The sequence below is a fragment of the Ambystoma mexicanum genome, chromosome 6p (assembly GCF_040938575.1).
Source record: "Ambystoma mexicanum isolate Mex_15411 chromosome 6p, UKY_AmexF1_1, whole genome shotgun sequence".
Classification (NCBI taxonomy): Eukaryota; Metazoa; Chordata; class Amphibia; order Caudata; family Ambystomatidae; genus Ambystoma; species Ambystoma mexicanum.
The window spans coordinates 1,330,352,300-1,330,367,881 of record NC_090935.1 but is presented as its reverse complement, the minus strand read 5'-3'; the positions used below and the strand labels follow the sequence as shown (position 1 = coordinate 1,330,367,881).

Here is a 15,582-nt window from a genome sequence, read left to right as displayed (position 1 = left end):
CTTCTGTATGACGCCTGATACAATAGAAACCTTGAAGCACCTGACCCTTGAGTGCTCAGGCTTAATCTCCAACAGAGAAATCCATCTCAGGCACTTACATTCAGAATTTTCAAGGATGGACGAAGATTACTGGTGGACGTTTTTGATGAACGGGCTAAGTCAAAGACCAGTCATAGCAATGGGAAACTTTGTGCCTAGCCTAGAGCTGGACTCTTGAACCTAGAAGGTGTAACACGAAAGGACTTAGCCCTTGCAATGCGGCTTAAAGAAATTTTAAAGAAACAAAACGAAGAAACAAACCAAATTCTTAGAGGATATAGCTCTATTTGTAAAAACTGCTGACACAGTTAAATACAATAAATAAATAAATAAATAAGTCTGGCTGCTCCGCTACTGCTACCACTTTAACAGTGTAGTACAGGCCTGTACCAAAGGTGAACTTGTATTGCCACTTGTAGTTTTAATTGTGTGTAGTGGTCCCTAAAGGCACTGCACAGGATTCTGCCTAACACTGGTGTACAGCGGTGAGGATTTGGAAGTATAGTGATTACACTTGGAGTGCTGCTATTGCTTTGGGTCAACTAACCACAAGGCTAAACACCACTAATTCTATTAACTGAGAAATCATGTCAAATATGTAAAGCTACACTGAGGAAGGTCTCTTAAACTACACTGCTGAGGTTTTGAGAACCATGTGTAGGGAGAGGAGTCTCTCTGGTAAAGGAAAACCATCTCAACTGGTTGTTAAGTTATTGGGAAAACAAAGTCTGGAGAGCGGGTCAGAAGGATTTACCCCTCCAGCAAATGTGGATACTGATGTTTCTGATTCTGAGAGTGTTGAAGAAGAAGTAGATAACCCTTTGTTAGGAGTTGCTACCAACCCCTTGCCTGCTCAGCAACCACAACCTCTGTCCACAGGGACCCCCACAGGTCCTACACTCACTCCTGAGTTTATTGCACTAGAGAAAATGAGACTTGAATTAGAAGTGAAACGTATTGAAGCACAAACTGCCATGAAACATCAAGAATTAAGCGTCAGAGAAATGGAGATGGCTCATGCTCTAGAAATGAAGAAATTGTCTTTGGAAAATGTTTCTGTCCTAGGGTCTTCTAGGTCTTCCAGCCCTAAGGGACCCCGTATGCCAAAGGAAATGATTGGTATGTATGAGAATAAACTTGATGTTTTGGATTGGTTAGCAATGTTTGAGTACAATCATGGGATTCAGGGTATCTCAGGGAATCAGGTGATTCCTTGGCTTTTCTCTAGGCTTCCCCCTGTTGCAAGTGATGTTGTAATGGAGTTGGGGGAGGAGGATAAACAGGATTGTGAGTGTGTGAAGCTAGCATTAATAGCTAGATTTGGGAAGACCCCTTCCCAGTACCTTAAGAGGTTTAGGACCCTCAAAAAGCATGATGGTACTCCTTGGGCTACCTGGGTGTGTGAATGTTTGAAAAACGTAGATGGTTGGGTTAAGGGTTACAAAGTGAACTCTTATGAAGGTTTGAGGAATCTTGTAATGTTGGAGTCTATTTTTGATGTCTGCTCTCCTGAGCTTAGACAGCACTTGGCTGATTCAAAGGAGATAGATCCTAAGAAGTTAGCTAAGGCTGCTGACTTGTGGGTTGCCAACAGGGCTACTCACAAGGATTCTGGGGCCACTCAGAAGAAGGATGAGGGAAAGCAGCCAAAGAAAGACAACAAAGAGAATTCCAATCATTCCAATCCAAATGAGGGCCCCTAACATAACCAGGGTAATCCAAAAGGGAAACCAAATCAGGATAGTGTACCCTCTGGTCCCAAACCAGATGGAGATCAGAACAAACCCCCATTCAATAAAGCATTTGGTAAATGCTTTGTTTGTGGTTCCACTGACCATGTGAAAGGAGATCCCAGATGTAAGGGTAAACCTTCAGGGGTCCACACTGTCTCCTTAGCCTTCTCCCAGGTGGATGAAGTACCTACAGCCAGTGGAAACTTTCAGTTACTAGCTGATGAGCCCATCCCATGATAGTCTCAGCTAGTGTTTCTTTAGTGTGCTTGGGTATCTGGGAACAACAGAACTTAGATGTCTATAACTCAATCCCATATAATACTTAAGAGTATTACAAAGATAGTGTTCTTGTGAATGGTCAGGAAACCCCTGCCATCAGAGACACTGGAGCCTACATAACTGTGGTTGATGAATGTTTTTTCAAGGTGGAGGATGTTGCTAAGGCACCCAAACACCTAACCAAGTTAGCTGAAGTCCCTGTGCAAATGGTTCCCCAGTTACCAACTCTCCTCCAGTGCAATGACATGACTGTCAGAATACCTGTAAGTGTGCAAAATAACGTGCCTGGGGAGTCCTGTTGGGTAATGACCTTAAAACTCTTGGAGTTGTGATCAGTACCCCCAGGCCTCCCGGCAAAAGGAAGCAGGAGCTCACAAGATCTGCTAGGGAGAGAACCTTGAGAGGCTCTCCTGGGGATTTCATAGAAGAAACTATCACCCCAAGTCCACGGGACTTACTTACTGCTATTGCAGGACAGAAAGAGACAAAGGGGAAACCCAAGTCTGCCAGCAAGAAACCAGCAAGCACTCCTGTGCTCCTGAAGGACATCTCCAAGATTGTCCAAAGTCACATCTGTGACTCCTCTACCAGCTGAGGCTGAGTGTGAGGTTCAACCCTGTATGGTTCAACTAGATACTGAGGAATCAGATCTAGAAGAAGATCTTGCTCTGGTTGGAGATCTTGACCCTGTTGACCATCCTGAGCTGCAGTCGTTGCTGGCAGAAGGTGGACCCAACAGGGCAGACTTCAGCAGAGGACAAAAGGAGTGTCCTACTCTTGAAGGTCTTCACCTACAGGCAGCTTCTCAGCTCAGTGGGACTGAGCCTGGGAAGTATAGATTGCACTGGGAAGATGGCCTCTTCTACAGTGAACCGACTGAGTCAACCCCTGGAGACTGCAAAAGACTTGTAGTACCTCTAGGGAACCGACTCCAGTTTCTGCAGTTAGCCCACGAGATACCTTTGGCTGGTCACTTAAGTTTTAAGAAAACCAAGGAAAGGCTGTCTCTTTACTTCTACTGGCCTAAGATGGGTTCAGAAGTAGACAAATGCTGCAGGAGCTGTCACACTTGCCAAACTTCTGGCAAGAGTAGAGCCAAGAATGTCGCACCCCTGGTGCCTCTCCCAGTAGTGGGAGTTCCTTTTGTGAGGGTCGGGATTGACATTGTTGGTCCTCTTGACCCTCCCACATCTTCAGGTAACAGGTTTATCCTGGTTGCAGTGGATCATGCCACTAGGTATCCTGAAGCAATACCTATGAGGACTGTTACGGCTGTGGCTAAGGCCCTACTTGGTATTTTTACCAGAGTAGGTTTTCCTAAGGAGGTGATATCTGACAGGAGGTCAAGTTTTATGCCCCACTACATGCAAGCCATGTGGAAAACCTGTGGAGTCACCTAGAAGTCCTCTACTGCCTACCATCTCCAAACCAGTGGGTTGGTAGAGAGGTTTAACAGAACTATGAAGAGCATGATAGGTGCTTTAGAAGAACCCCTTAAAATAAAGTGGGACCTTCTACTGCCATGCCTTCTCTTTGCATATAGGGAAGTCCCTCGGGAGGGTTTAGGTTACAGTCCCTTCGAACTTCTCTATGGCCATCCAGTCAGAGGTCCATTGGCCCTGATTAAGGAGGGGTTGGAGAGTGCTCCTTCCCCCAAGCCAGTCAGAGTGACTGATTATGTGATAGGTCTCCGGAGGAGAATGTCACATATGATGGCAGAGGCAAGTGATAACTTAAGGCTAGTCAAGCTCTGGTCAAACATTGGCATGACCAGAAGGCTAACATGGTTGAGTTTACTCAAGACCAGCTTGTTCTTGTTATGTCCCCCACAAGGCAGAGGGCCTTGCAGGACAAATGGCTAGGACCCTTCAAAGTTGTGGGAAAACCTGGAGAGGTAAACTATCTGGTGGACTTAGGCAGTCCTAAGGAGGCTCATAGAGTCTTTCACACCAACCGTTTAAAGGCTTATGTCTCTAGACCTGACATAGGGGCCTTGCTCCTAGCTTCAGCTCAGGAGGAGGTGGAGAGTGAACCTCTAACTGACCTCCTCAGAGGCTTACCTTTAGATGAACAAGTGGAAGGGGTTAATCTCTCTTCCAGTCTCACTTCTAACCAGCAGGATGAGTGCAAATTACTGTTAAATCAGTTTGCCTCCCTGTTCTCACTTTCACCAGGCTTGACCCCTTGGGGCCAGAATGATATCCTCACTGGTGACTGTTTGCCTGTCAAAAGCAGGGGATACAGAATGTCAGACAATGTAAGAACCCATAAAAAGAATGAGGTCAACAAGATGCTTGAACTTGGGGTTATAGAGCCCTCTACTAGCCCATGGTCTAGCCCAGTTGTGCTTGTACCAAAGGCAGGATCCAAGGAGTTGAGATTCTGCGTGGACTATAGAGCTCTAAATGCAGTCACTAAGACTGATGCCCATCCTTTACCAAGGACAGATGGTCTGGTGGGCAAACTTGGTGCAGCCAAGTACCTCAGCACATTTGACCTAACGTCAGGCTATTGCCAAATAGCCCTGACAGACCATGACAAGGAGAAAACGGCATTTTCCACCCCAGCTGGCCTCTACCAATTTGAGGTAATGCCTTTTGGATTAAATAATACACCTGCTACATTTCAGAGGATGGTCAATCAAGTTCTGAATGGGATGGAGGACTTCTGCATGGCATACTTGGATGACATTGCAGTGTTCAGCCCTACATGGAAAGAACATATTGATCACTTAGGATATGTATTGCAGGCTCTGGAACAGGCCCATCTTACCATAAACGCAAATAAATGTCAAATTGGTCAGAGTACAGTGGTCTACCTTGGACATGAGGTAGGAGGAGGTGAAGTGAGGCCATTGCCTAGCAAAGTACAAGCTGTACAAAACTGGGACACCCCTACTACTCCAACCCAAGTGAGAGCCTTCCTAGGTCTCACTGGGTATTACAGGAACTTCATTGAGAACTATGGGACTATAGCTTCTCCCTTGAATGTCATCTCCTCTCCCAAATTTCCTAAAAAGGTCAGGTGGAATGAGAAGTGCAATCAAGTCTTTGAAGGTCTAAAGAAAGCCCTTTGTCAAGCTCCAGTCCTAAGAGCTCCTGACTATCACCAACCCTTCATTGTACAAACTGATGCTTCAAATGTAGGTATAGGTGCAGTCCTTAGTCAGCTGGATGAGAAAGGTAGGGAACATCCCATTTGTTTCATCAGCAGGAAGTTAAAGGATCCTGAGACAAGGTGGACAGCAATAGAACATGAATGTTTTGCTATTGTGTGGTCACTGAAGAGGTTTAGGTCGTACTTGTATGGTTCTACCTTCATTATTTAGACTGACCACCAACCCTTGAGATGGCTGATGCAAATGAAAGGGGAAAACCCAAAAATACTCAGATGGTCAATCTGCCTGCAAGGGTTTGATTTTCCCATTGAGCACAGAGCAGGAAGTCACCACCAAAATGCTGATGGTCTCTCTAGGATGTTTATAACCGACTCGAGGTATGAGATCCATTCAGGAGTGGATTACATCCTCCTGTCCCTTAGTCTGGGGGGGGGGCGAGTGTTAGGGAGAATTTTCATTCTATGGCTAATTTCCCTTACCTAGTGAGTCCCTCAGCAGCTTTGCTGGATTTCTGGAGTTTATTTTTTCCACCTGGTAAAAGTGTGAGCTTTTCCCCCACTCTTACCTGTGTTTTGCCATGTGTATTTCAACTGTTTTTGTGATTGTGGGCTCTGGCGTACAACACTTCAGTAGCCCCAATCTTTGTGTGTTACACAGCACCTTCAGTGCAGTGACACAGGGTTGCCTCTTAGACTTCCCAACGACTCAATTTTCTGGGGCTGACTACTGTCCCCCAGAAAAGGGTAAAGTTGTCATTAACTTTACATAGTCACTTTTACCACGGATCCAGTACACCCCATCTTATATGGAGTATTGGAGAGGGTTAATTCTTAGCCCTTTTTATATGTGCCTCTTGGAGCATTGTTTTGCTCCCTTAACATTAAGACTTGGCTGGTGGCAGTGGTAACGTTTTAGGCTATTTTAGTAGCCTCGAACTTTAAACCTGCTTGCCCAAACACTTTTTATTTCGGCTCCGGTTGGGTTTAATTGCCATTTCTTTTTGGTAATATCCTTCTTGTGTCTTTCTTTGCGCAGCAAACCAGGTTTGCCTCCTTTGTTCGCCGACCTTTGGCGGGCTTCTGACCATAAGCCCTCCTTTGGTGTCTGGGTGTTTTGCTGGGCTGAATGTGAGTTAGGCGTGTAGTCACACCCTGCACAGGGTCTCCTTGGAGACCCAAGTCGCACTTTGTGTTGAGTGGCTGTGGTGGTTGTCCGGGCTGGACAACCCCCCTGCTGAGTGATTGACAGCCAGGCTGTGTGATTGGGGGATTTTGGCATAAAAGGTAGGACTCTTGGGCTAGAAGTCAGAGTCGCCACTGGAACGGCAAAGAACCGAAGAGAAGCGTAGAAGAAGACGGCTGCTGCAACCCCGAGTCCCGGTGAAGCCCTGCTGCAGTCCTGAGCTATCTGCCCTTCAACGACAAGAGAAGATCCAGTCCAGAGACTTCTTCCCTTGAGCCTGGTGGGATCAACCAGCTCACCCTTTCTTCAGTCAGAGAATCCTCTCCTGGGTCGAAATCACTGCTGTACTGTAGTGGTCCGGATAGCCATCAGAAGAGCCCTCTCCTCATTTAAAGGAGCGCACCTTTTATTCATCGTTGTCTTTTTCGCTGCTGCTAGCCTCATCCCTGGGTAGTGCAGATCGCTCCAGACGTCCTCCTTCTTGTCCCCACGACTGAAGCCGCAGAAACCGTGAGTCTGCAGGAACTACCAGGAACAACTGCCGTGGCACCAGCTTTTCTCCAACGTAATAAGGTACGGTGCACATTTGGTCGTTCTTTCTGTCTGACCGTTCGGAATCGGGGTGAACCCTTTTCCTCCTTGAAGATTTGTTCCTTCTTCCTTCCCTCTTACAACTTTTCCTTCCATCTGACAATATCTAAGTACTCTTGGCATCTCGAATCTCGAACTGTTCAACGTGTGATCCTCGGCAACTGAGCATCTGCTCCATTGAGACTGGCGCAGGCCTATTGACATTAAATGTATCTTTGAACGAGTCCTCCGATTCCCTTGCCTTGACAAATGTATTGAATGTGATTTTATCCACTTTTCCCTTGTTTGAAATTCTAAAGTACAAAGAGTGTTTTAACTTCGTGAGCATTTCTGTCCGCGGGTACGCGTTAGTATCGCAACAACAGTCTGTCAAATCCTAATGTATTTACCTTGAATTTTCAGGAACAAGTGGAATTGGTTGTGTGTAGTGTATTTTACGTGTGGTTTTGAATTTATAGAAGTGAAGTGTGTTTTGAACAGATGGTTTAAAATAAATGTAATTATATTTTTTACCTGAAACCTTGAGTCAGTGTTTGCTTGAGTCACAGTAATTGTGGTCCTTTGTGTAATCTCTACTACTGCTCTTTTACTCTTGAGATAAGTCGGGCTGCTTCGCTACTGCTACCACTTTAACAGTGTAGTACAGGCTTGTACCAAAGGTGAACTTGTATTGCCACTTGTAGTCTTTATTGTGTGTAGTGGTCCCTAAGGGCACTGCACAGGATTCTGCCTAACAGCCTGTGTTTGCTGCTTTCCCTGTTGCTAATTTGTACTGTCATGTTTATTTCTTATGATTTGTTTTTAGGTTTTGTCGTTTCTGTTATTGTACTGTTCAATGTTGTGTGCCATAAAATCCCTATAAGAAAGCACAAAAACATGCAAAAATGTATACCTAGAGATGGAGCAGTGATAGAAGGACACATAGGTGGGGAAGCAGGCACAATGAGTTGGAGCCAGGAGAAGAAAACACAGACAGAGGTTTGATGGTGCAAAGCAGCTGATCGTGTTAAGTAGGAAGTGCTGGCATCTGGTGAAAAACTGACCACCTGCAGATGGCTTGAAAGCAAGCTCACCCTACTATCCATTAGTTCCATAAACAAAGAGATGTTTAAGCCAATTTATTTCTAGAAGAGGCTGATAGTCAAAGAGGGTCATTGTTCCTTTAGGTATTCACCAGAGGAAAGACAGGCATGCTTGCACTTTTGGATCTATCAGCAGCCTTTGATTTGCTAGACCATCATAAGCTTCAAGAGGCCTTAGAACAATTAGGTTGCTGCTCTCAGGACGCTATAGACTGGGTGACCTCTTTCCTCCTGGAGAGGAGCTCGAAATTCCACTGGCGTGCCCCGTTACATCAACTGTGGAGTAGCCCAAGGGGCGAGTCTGTCCCCCCTACTGTTCAACTTATATATTCGGTGTCTTTGCACCCTTCTTACCAACATAGGGTTGTTTTTCACCAACTTTGCTGGCGACACCCAACTAGTTATTGAACTGAGTGGGTGCCATAACTCAGACAACACCAGGTTTGCAAATATCTATAATATCATAGAGTCTTGGATGAACAATAACTGTCTCTGCTTAAATGGAAGCAAGACCGAGCTCATGATCTTCGGTTCATCTCAGGCCAGGGCCAAACTTGACTCTGGTTATATCTCTTTCACTATCAGAGACTCCAACATCCCGGTCTCTGACAAGGTTAAAACCTTAGGTGTATACCTTGAAGCGTCACTTGGGGCTGAAGCACATGTGGCCTATCTGAAGAAAAATTGTCAGTACTATCAGAGGCTGCTGAAATGTATTAGAACTGTTTTAAGCGAGAAAAAAACTGTACCACTATCGCTAGGGCTACAATTCTCTCCAGACTGGACTATGGCAATGCCCAGCTAGCCAGAGCTATCAAGGGCTGCATCGTGCAATGCCAGACCATTCAAAACAACGCAGTGAGAACTATCAAAAGGAAAACAAGAAGAGAGCACATCTCCGAGGACAGGAAGTCTCTTCACTGGCTGGCCTTGGAAGATCATATTGCCTTTAAAACTATAACCATTGTACATCATTGTCTCTATGGATCAGCTCCTGCTTACCTGAAAGAGCAAATCACCCTATACAAACCATGTCAGTCCCTGAGATCTGAAGCTCAAGGTCTGGTCGGACACACAGGTGCCAAAAGAGCAAATGGGCTTGGATGCTCCTTTGCTGTAAAAGCAGCAGAACAAATTGAATGGGCTCCCCTGCCCTTTAAGGCTAGAATCAAATTATTTGATTCTCATAAAGAAACTGAAGACATTACTATTTAAATAAATGACTCGCCTACTGCGACAATGAATCTGCTGTCTCGTCTTATTCCTGTTGTCTGTGTCTTTGTGTACGCACCCTGATGCCTGCAGTCTTCGGCGTGATAGAAATAAACAAATAAATAAAAATAAAATACGCTGAAGTCCTGTCCATTCATCACATCGCCCAGTTAAGAGCAACCCACCTTTTTAGGCATGTATGTACTTTATTATTGAAAAATATTCGCAGTGGGCAGTGAGCACACTATTGTGTTTCTTAGTCAGTCTTCTTTTTTTTTCAGACTGCAGATCACCGTTTGTGAGTTTCAGGGTGAGTTTAAAAAGCCACAGGACTATGGCCGCACTGATTTTGGCAGCATTGCAGAATTTCGACGGAAACTGAATTTTTCAGAAAAGGAAAAGTTGGAGATATCAGCAAAGTACAGTCAAGAGGTATGTGGTGTGTGGTGCTTTTTGTGTGTCCTTGTTTTTTATTCTCAATTGGCAAGAACATGAATTTCCCATGATATTCTTTAAATCTTGAAATGTTTGAGATTCATTGTTAAGACTAAATGGATTCAAAACTCAGCCGCCTTTCACCTGGCCTCCCAACATACGAACTCCCTTTCCCCAGAGCATGAAAAGATGTTAAACCTGGGAATAATCCTTGGTTTAGAAACATTCTTCTTGCACCAAATTACTGCACTGGCAAAAAAGTGCCCATTTCTACCCTTTCACACTGTAGAACCCTCATGTTCTTTCAGTTTTGCCATAAAGTGAACGTTTCCCAAGAGCTTTTGCTCATCAGACTACGGTACTAGTCTCTGTTTGGGCGTTCTCAAACACATCAAATGCATCAAGTGCTTGCCCTGAACACACAGCCGAAATGCTCCTTGACTATAAGATAAAAGCCCACATCTTAACAGGATTAAAAAGCCTTCACTGGCTTTTGCTGGAATGGAGAATCAAATTCACGCTCCTCTGCAGGCTCCAGCAAGCCACTTGTCACCGAGATCCAAAGTACCTGTCTTACTAACTATGCTGGTCAATGATCTTTCAACGGGAGTTGAAGTTAACCAACACCAGCATCCTTTGCATTTCCAAATCCACTTGAAAAGGCAGAGATATCATTCAATTTCTGGTACCTGAACCCAATTTATTGAACGCCCTACGTCCCTCTCTAAGACTTCGGGTAAGCCACCTCCTCTTCAGACACACACTCAAATCTCTTTTCTTCCAGAAAACATGTCTGCACCAGCCTTGATGTGCTTCTCTCAAACCTGGCATGATCTATGGCCTGTCCTAGGAGTTGATGCCCATACACCAAAGTATGGGGAAAAGGGAGTATATCTCTGAGGCAGACTCCCTCTCAGGGGGATACAGACTTCCACAGACTTCTTTCCCTTCCCTGAAGCCTGTCACTAGATTGCTAGCCTCTAGATTTTTTATGACGTTTTGTTAAAGACTCAGCCGAGTCTTTTCTCCCTCTCGAAGAAAACTTTGAGGATTCCTCCCCCACCGCCAGTTTACCTCTTTGTTGTTTTAAGGCCTTTTAGGTGATCGACTGACAGGAACCGCACTCATCTATACGGTGGTCAGAACCGAGGTACCAGAGGCAATTCCGATGGGGATCAGTTAGCGTCATCTTTCTCCCACATTTCTGGCATTTCTTGAATCCAGTCTTCGGTGTGGAAGGATTAGATGAAGGCGACATTATTCGTGCAAACTGAAGTGCCGTTTTATCGATCCGAAGTGAAGCTAACGGAAAAACGGAACTGAGGCCAACGGGCGCGTTCGAGGCATTTATACAGAAGATGACGTTAACGCTCGACGGAGGCCACCGAGGGTCATCGACACCGCATCCTTGAGTGGAGCGCCCTCTGGTGGAGAGAGAAAACATGTCCAAAGCAGCAAAGCTGAAGGTAAGGATATATCTAAAATGAGATGAGGAATACATGTGAGGAACATCCAATCGAAAGAACGTTACAGTTGGTAAGTAACTTGTTCTTAGTTTGGCTTCTAGCTGGCGTAACTTTATTTCCCTATTGCCCATTCTTCTGTGTTGGGGAATATGAGCCAACATTCGAAAGGACATTGCTTCTACATCCCCATTGTGTTTATCCACAAAATGCTGTGTCAAAGGGTAACTAGGGTCACCATTCTTGATGGCTCTGTAATGTTGAAGTATGCGCAAATTAAGTGCCCCAATAGTTGAACCAATATCATGTAAATCACAACTGCATATCATGTCATACACAACAAATTGGGATAAACAATGAATGTTATGTTTGTATATCCAGGTTTTGCCACCCAGTGGTGCATGTGGATCTTTCATTACATATGCACACATTTTGAATTGAAAGCATTTGTTGAAGCCTACTAGCGGCCTCCTGCTAAGTGTGCTGTTGTTCCTGTTTATCTCAGTACTTAGCATACTAGGTGATAGAATATTTTTGAGAGAAGGAGTTTTGTAGAAAGTGACCTGTGGTAAGGGACCTAATACTCTAATATCTGTCACTGGTGAGTATTTCCCAGTGTTTTAGCATAATTGCTTTCACTTCCTTTGCTTTATGATTAAAGCCTGTGATGAATCTGATCTTGTCATCTGATGCTTTAGATATGGGCTTAAAGAGGTCGCTTCTCGAGCATAATTCAGCCTTATTAAAGGATTGCTCTATAGTATTTCGTTTGTATCCTCTCTCCACAAATCTCTGGCCAATTATTTTAGCTTCAATCTGATAGGCTACATTAATGCTACAAATGTGTTTGGCTCTGAGGAATTCCCCAAATGGTATGGACTTCTTGAGAACTACTGGATGATGGCTACTGGCATGGAGAGTGGAATTGGAACTAGTCTCTTTTCTGTATAAAGTAGACTTAAGTATGTTATCCACTACTTTGAATTTGATGTCTAGAAACACCAATTCTTCTTTACTGCTGGTAACGTTGAGTTGTAGGTTCAGAAAATTATCATTAAGAATGTCAATATATTGGGAAAGGCACTCATCTGAGCCCTCCCATATAATGAATAGATCATTTATACAGCGATGCCACATCACCATATATTGTGTGTACTGTTCCAGTTCCTCTCTCCATGCCAATTTGTCCTCCCACCATCCTATGTACAAATTGGCATATTCGGTGCCATCCCTGAACCCATGGCTTTGCCCTGGATTTGTCTACAGATGTGGTCTTCATAGATTAAATAACTATGTTCCAGGCAGAATTTGTAAATACAACACTTTGAAACCGTTTGGCCTCAATGTTGATTCTGAGCTATATGTATTTTTGAATTAATAGTTTCTATCATCACGCAGTGCTGAGCACTGCAGTGATCAGTTAGGATGCTTGATAATACTGTACTTGCACTTTACTTATGCTCGAGATGACCCAAGTAAGCATGTTTTGCACTTTGACTAGTTGCACTTTATGCATGAGATGCACTGAATTGGCAATTTTTGCACATGAACTATTTGCATTTTAGGAGTATAGCAATTCGTAGAGATTCAGTTTAGCCAATTTACATATCCAGGCTATTTTATTTGTGTTGTATATCTGAACAGCTACTAATGTCATATGTGTATATTGTTGTGCACTTGCACTTTATAAATGTTGCATTCGCACTGAATGGCGATCTCTGTATATGGAATACATGTTTACCTAAGCACAACTTTAGTTAGACTGCCAAAATCTCTGTTAATCTTCTGATCTCACATTCCAACTAGTGGTCTTTATCTGGTGTGCTAGAGTGTTAAGTGGTGCGTGAGGCATTATTTATGAGACATTGTATGAATAACAATGGTTGGCTTAGCATGCGGATGTGGGCACTATGTTACTGTTGATCAGGAAAGTGTTGAGTGTTCCACGTGGTTTTAATTGCACTTCTATTGCTGGGTGCCTTGCGACGGCACTGATATGCTCATCAGACCGCTCCGACTTGTTATGATTTATCAGTACACTGGAACAAAATGCTCCCTTCATTAGATTAACATTATCTACATGGTTTGCCAGGCCGAGCCGCCAATGTGGTTTTCACTCTTACTTTAGATATGCATTTACAAATATATGTCACTTGGTCATATATTTGCAATTAACTTTGGTTGATTTAGGCTGTAAGAGCCATTTAGCTAGTCATTTCCCATTCCATCATGGCTGTTACTTTGAGCCTGTACTCGAACAGGTGGTCACATGACGATTGGTCAGCTGACTGGCCAGAAGAGCGACGGGCGGAGCCTGGCAAGCGTTGTTTTTAAATAAACAGGATGCGCATAGTAAACAAATCTATTTCGCCTGAGGAAGCTCAAGTTTGATCGGAACGCGTGATGGTTTTTACCCGCGGGGGTAAGTGCTTCTGTTATAACCAAACAATGGGGCAATATCTACAAATTAACAGGGTATTGCCCTTAGTAGATAATGTTCACACAAAAAAGATAGGCAACACACAACTGTGTAAAAGCTACTAGCAGCTAACAGTGAACCGAAGACAAGGTCCAGTTGGTAAAACCAAGCCCAAAAAGTTTTTTACTGTGGGGTGGACTCAAGTCTATTCATAAAAAGTAAGGAATAGAACAAGGTTGTGGCTGAAGACAGAAGGATAGAGCGAAACAGAGGTACTATCCCTGCCTACTGTGCACTCTCAACTAGGTTGCGGTGTTACAACGCCTGTCTACTAGTGACAGAATAAGAATGAAATTACCACTTCTATGGTGTGTAATGCATTCAACCTTGAGAGTCCCAACCCACTCTCTTCCAGATTGACTTGAATAGGAGGAGACTACCAATGAAACAAGGGGAAAGGAAAAAGAGAGTTCACCCAGGAAGATAAAGAGGATCAATTTTTCTCTTTAAACCAACTCATGTGGCATCTAATGGTATAGACAATATTTTAATAACCCATTGATTGTCACACTGATCCTAGGTTGCTCAGATTAAAAATGACACAAATAAAGGAAATAGGATGAATTCCCATTCCAAAAAACAGACAAAGACAATACAATCACCACTTCCCATGTGGGATCGACTTGATACTCATGGAAAGTGGGACAATGTAAAATGGTTTGCTAAAACTAAAATGAGGGCAGATTAGTGCCCTTTTAGATGTAACAAACACCGTCGACCGGTTTCAGTGGCCTAACTTAGATAAAGCCACATTCATCAGGATAGTCTAAGCTTCCTCACAGGCTGGTATATTTCATTACTCAAAAACCAGCCTATGAGAAAAAGGTTAAAAAACGGTAGATGGCATAGTACGTTACCACCTTGCCGTAGGTGTCATGGGACTGGAACAGTCTGAGAAAGAACCAGTAGGATCAGAGAAATGAACCACAGTTACTAAGCAGCTGCTAAATTCCACATATTGGATTTGGATGGCACAACACTGGTATGCCATCCAAACAAAAACAGCCCATGGCTATCGCAAAACACCACTTCATCTCTCAATCTTAGTTTCCAAATCTCATCTCCTTATTGTATAACATGCCACCTATATTGATTCACCACAGTGCTATTTAAAAAATCAACACACTAGTTATGGTTATTCTAGCATTAACATAGGATGCTCTTAAATCATGTTGAAAACAGAGAGACCGCAACTCACCCTTGGTTTTCTCTCCCTCGTGATCTAGAGTATGGTATGCCTCAGAACAGGGCACAACTTTACTGTCCAGTTCACGTGTAATGCATTTGTAAAGAATTGCAGGGATGTAACATAATTCGAGGTACTGAGCTTCCCAAGATGTCAGTTTAAAGAAACCACAATGTATGTCATGTAGACAATTGTTCAGGGGCAGCGTGTTTAAAGCCAAGGCCTTGCAAGGTCCTAACAAAGTACAGGCATGCATTGTTTTCTGAAAGAGTACACAATGAAGGGGAGAAGGGAGGCGAAACAGCTAGCCCGTGCAAATTACGGGTCCGGAGTTCTAAATACCATTCAACCACCATTCTTCCCATGTACTCACTTGTGATATACATCCAGCGGGCACCTTCTTAGTTAAAACAAAGCGTTCAGTGTGAGCGCGTGTGTCGCCTTACTACGCTCTCCATCTTTTGACAAAGGGAAAAAGGAGGCGAAATCGACTGTGTTGTCGTGTCACGTGCGTGCTTGCCAGCCTCCGCATTGGGCCGGCTCAGGGCTGAAATGCCCCCTTCAATGCACGCGCATCTCCACACACGCAGGAGTCAGGCGGAAGCGCCCGAACTCCGTCAGGCACCGTACATCAACCTGGATTCTGGGCAGCACCGCCCGCAACGCATATACACTAAAGTTGCGTCCAGCTGCAATTCTTCAAAGAATAATTATTTATATAGTGCCGCTCACTAGGGAAAATATATTCTTTTCAAAAGCACATCAGGACTCCCTGGGGCATAT

The 15,582-nt window shown here is 44.0% G+C and overlaps 1 protein-coding gene across 1 annotated transcript in view; it reads left to right on the top strand.

Annotated features, from left to right (window-relative positions):
• Nucleotides 1-15,582, top strand: part of LOC138510377 (coiled-coil domain-containing protein 171-like) — a 3,784,015-nt gene that overhangs the window by 183,110 nt on the left and 3,585,323 nt on the right. The window contains exon 2 of the mRNA XM_069625990.1: nt 9,518-9,668. The gene's annotated coding sequence lies outside the window, so the exon portion shown is untranslated. The remainder of the gene's footprint in view (nt 1-9,517; nt 9,669-15,582) is intronic.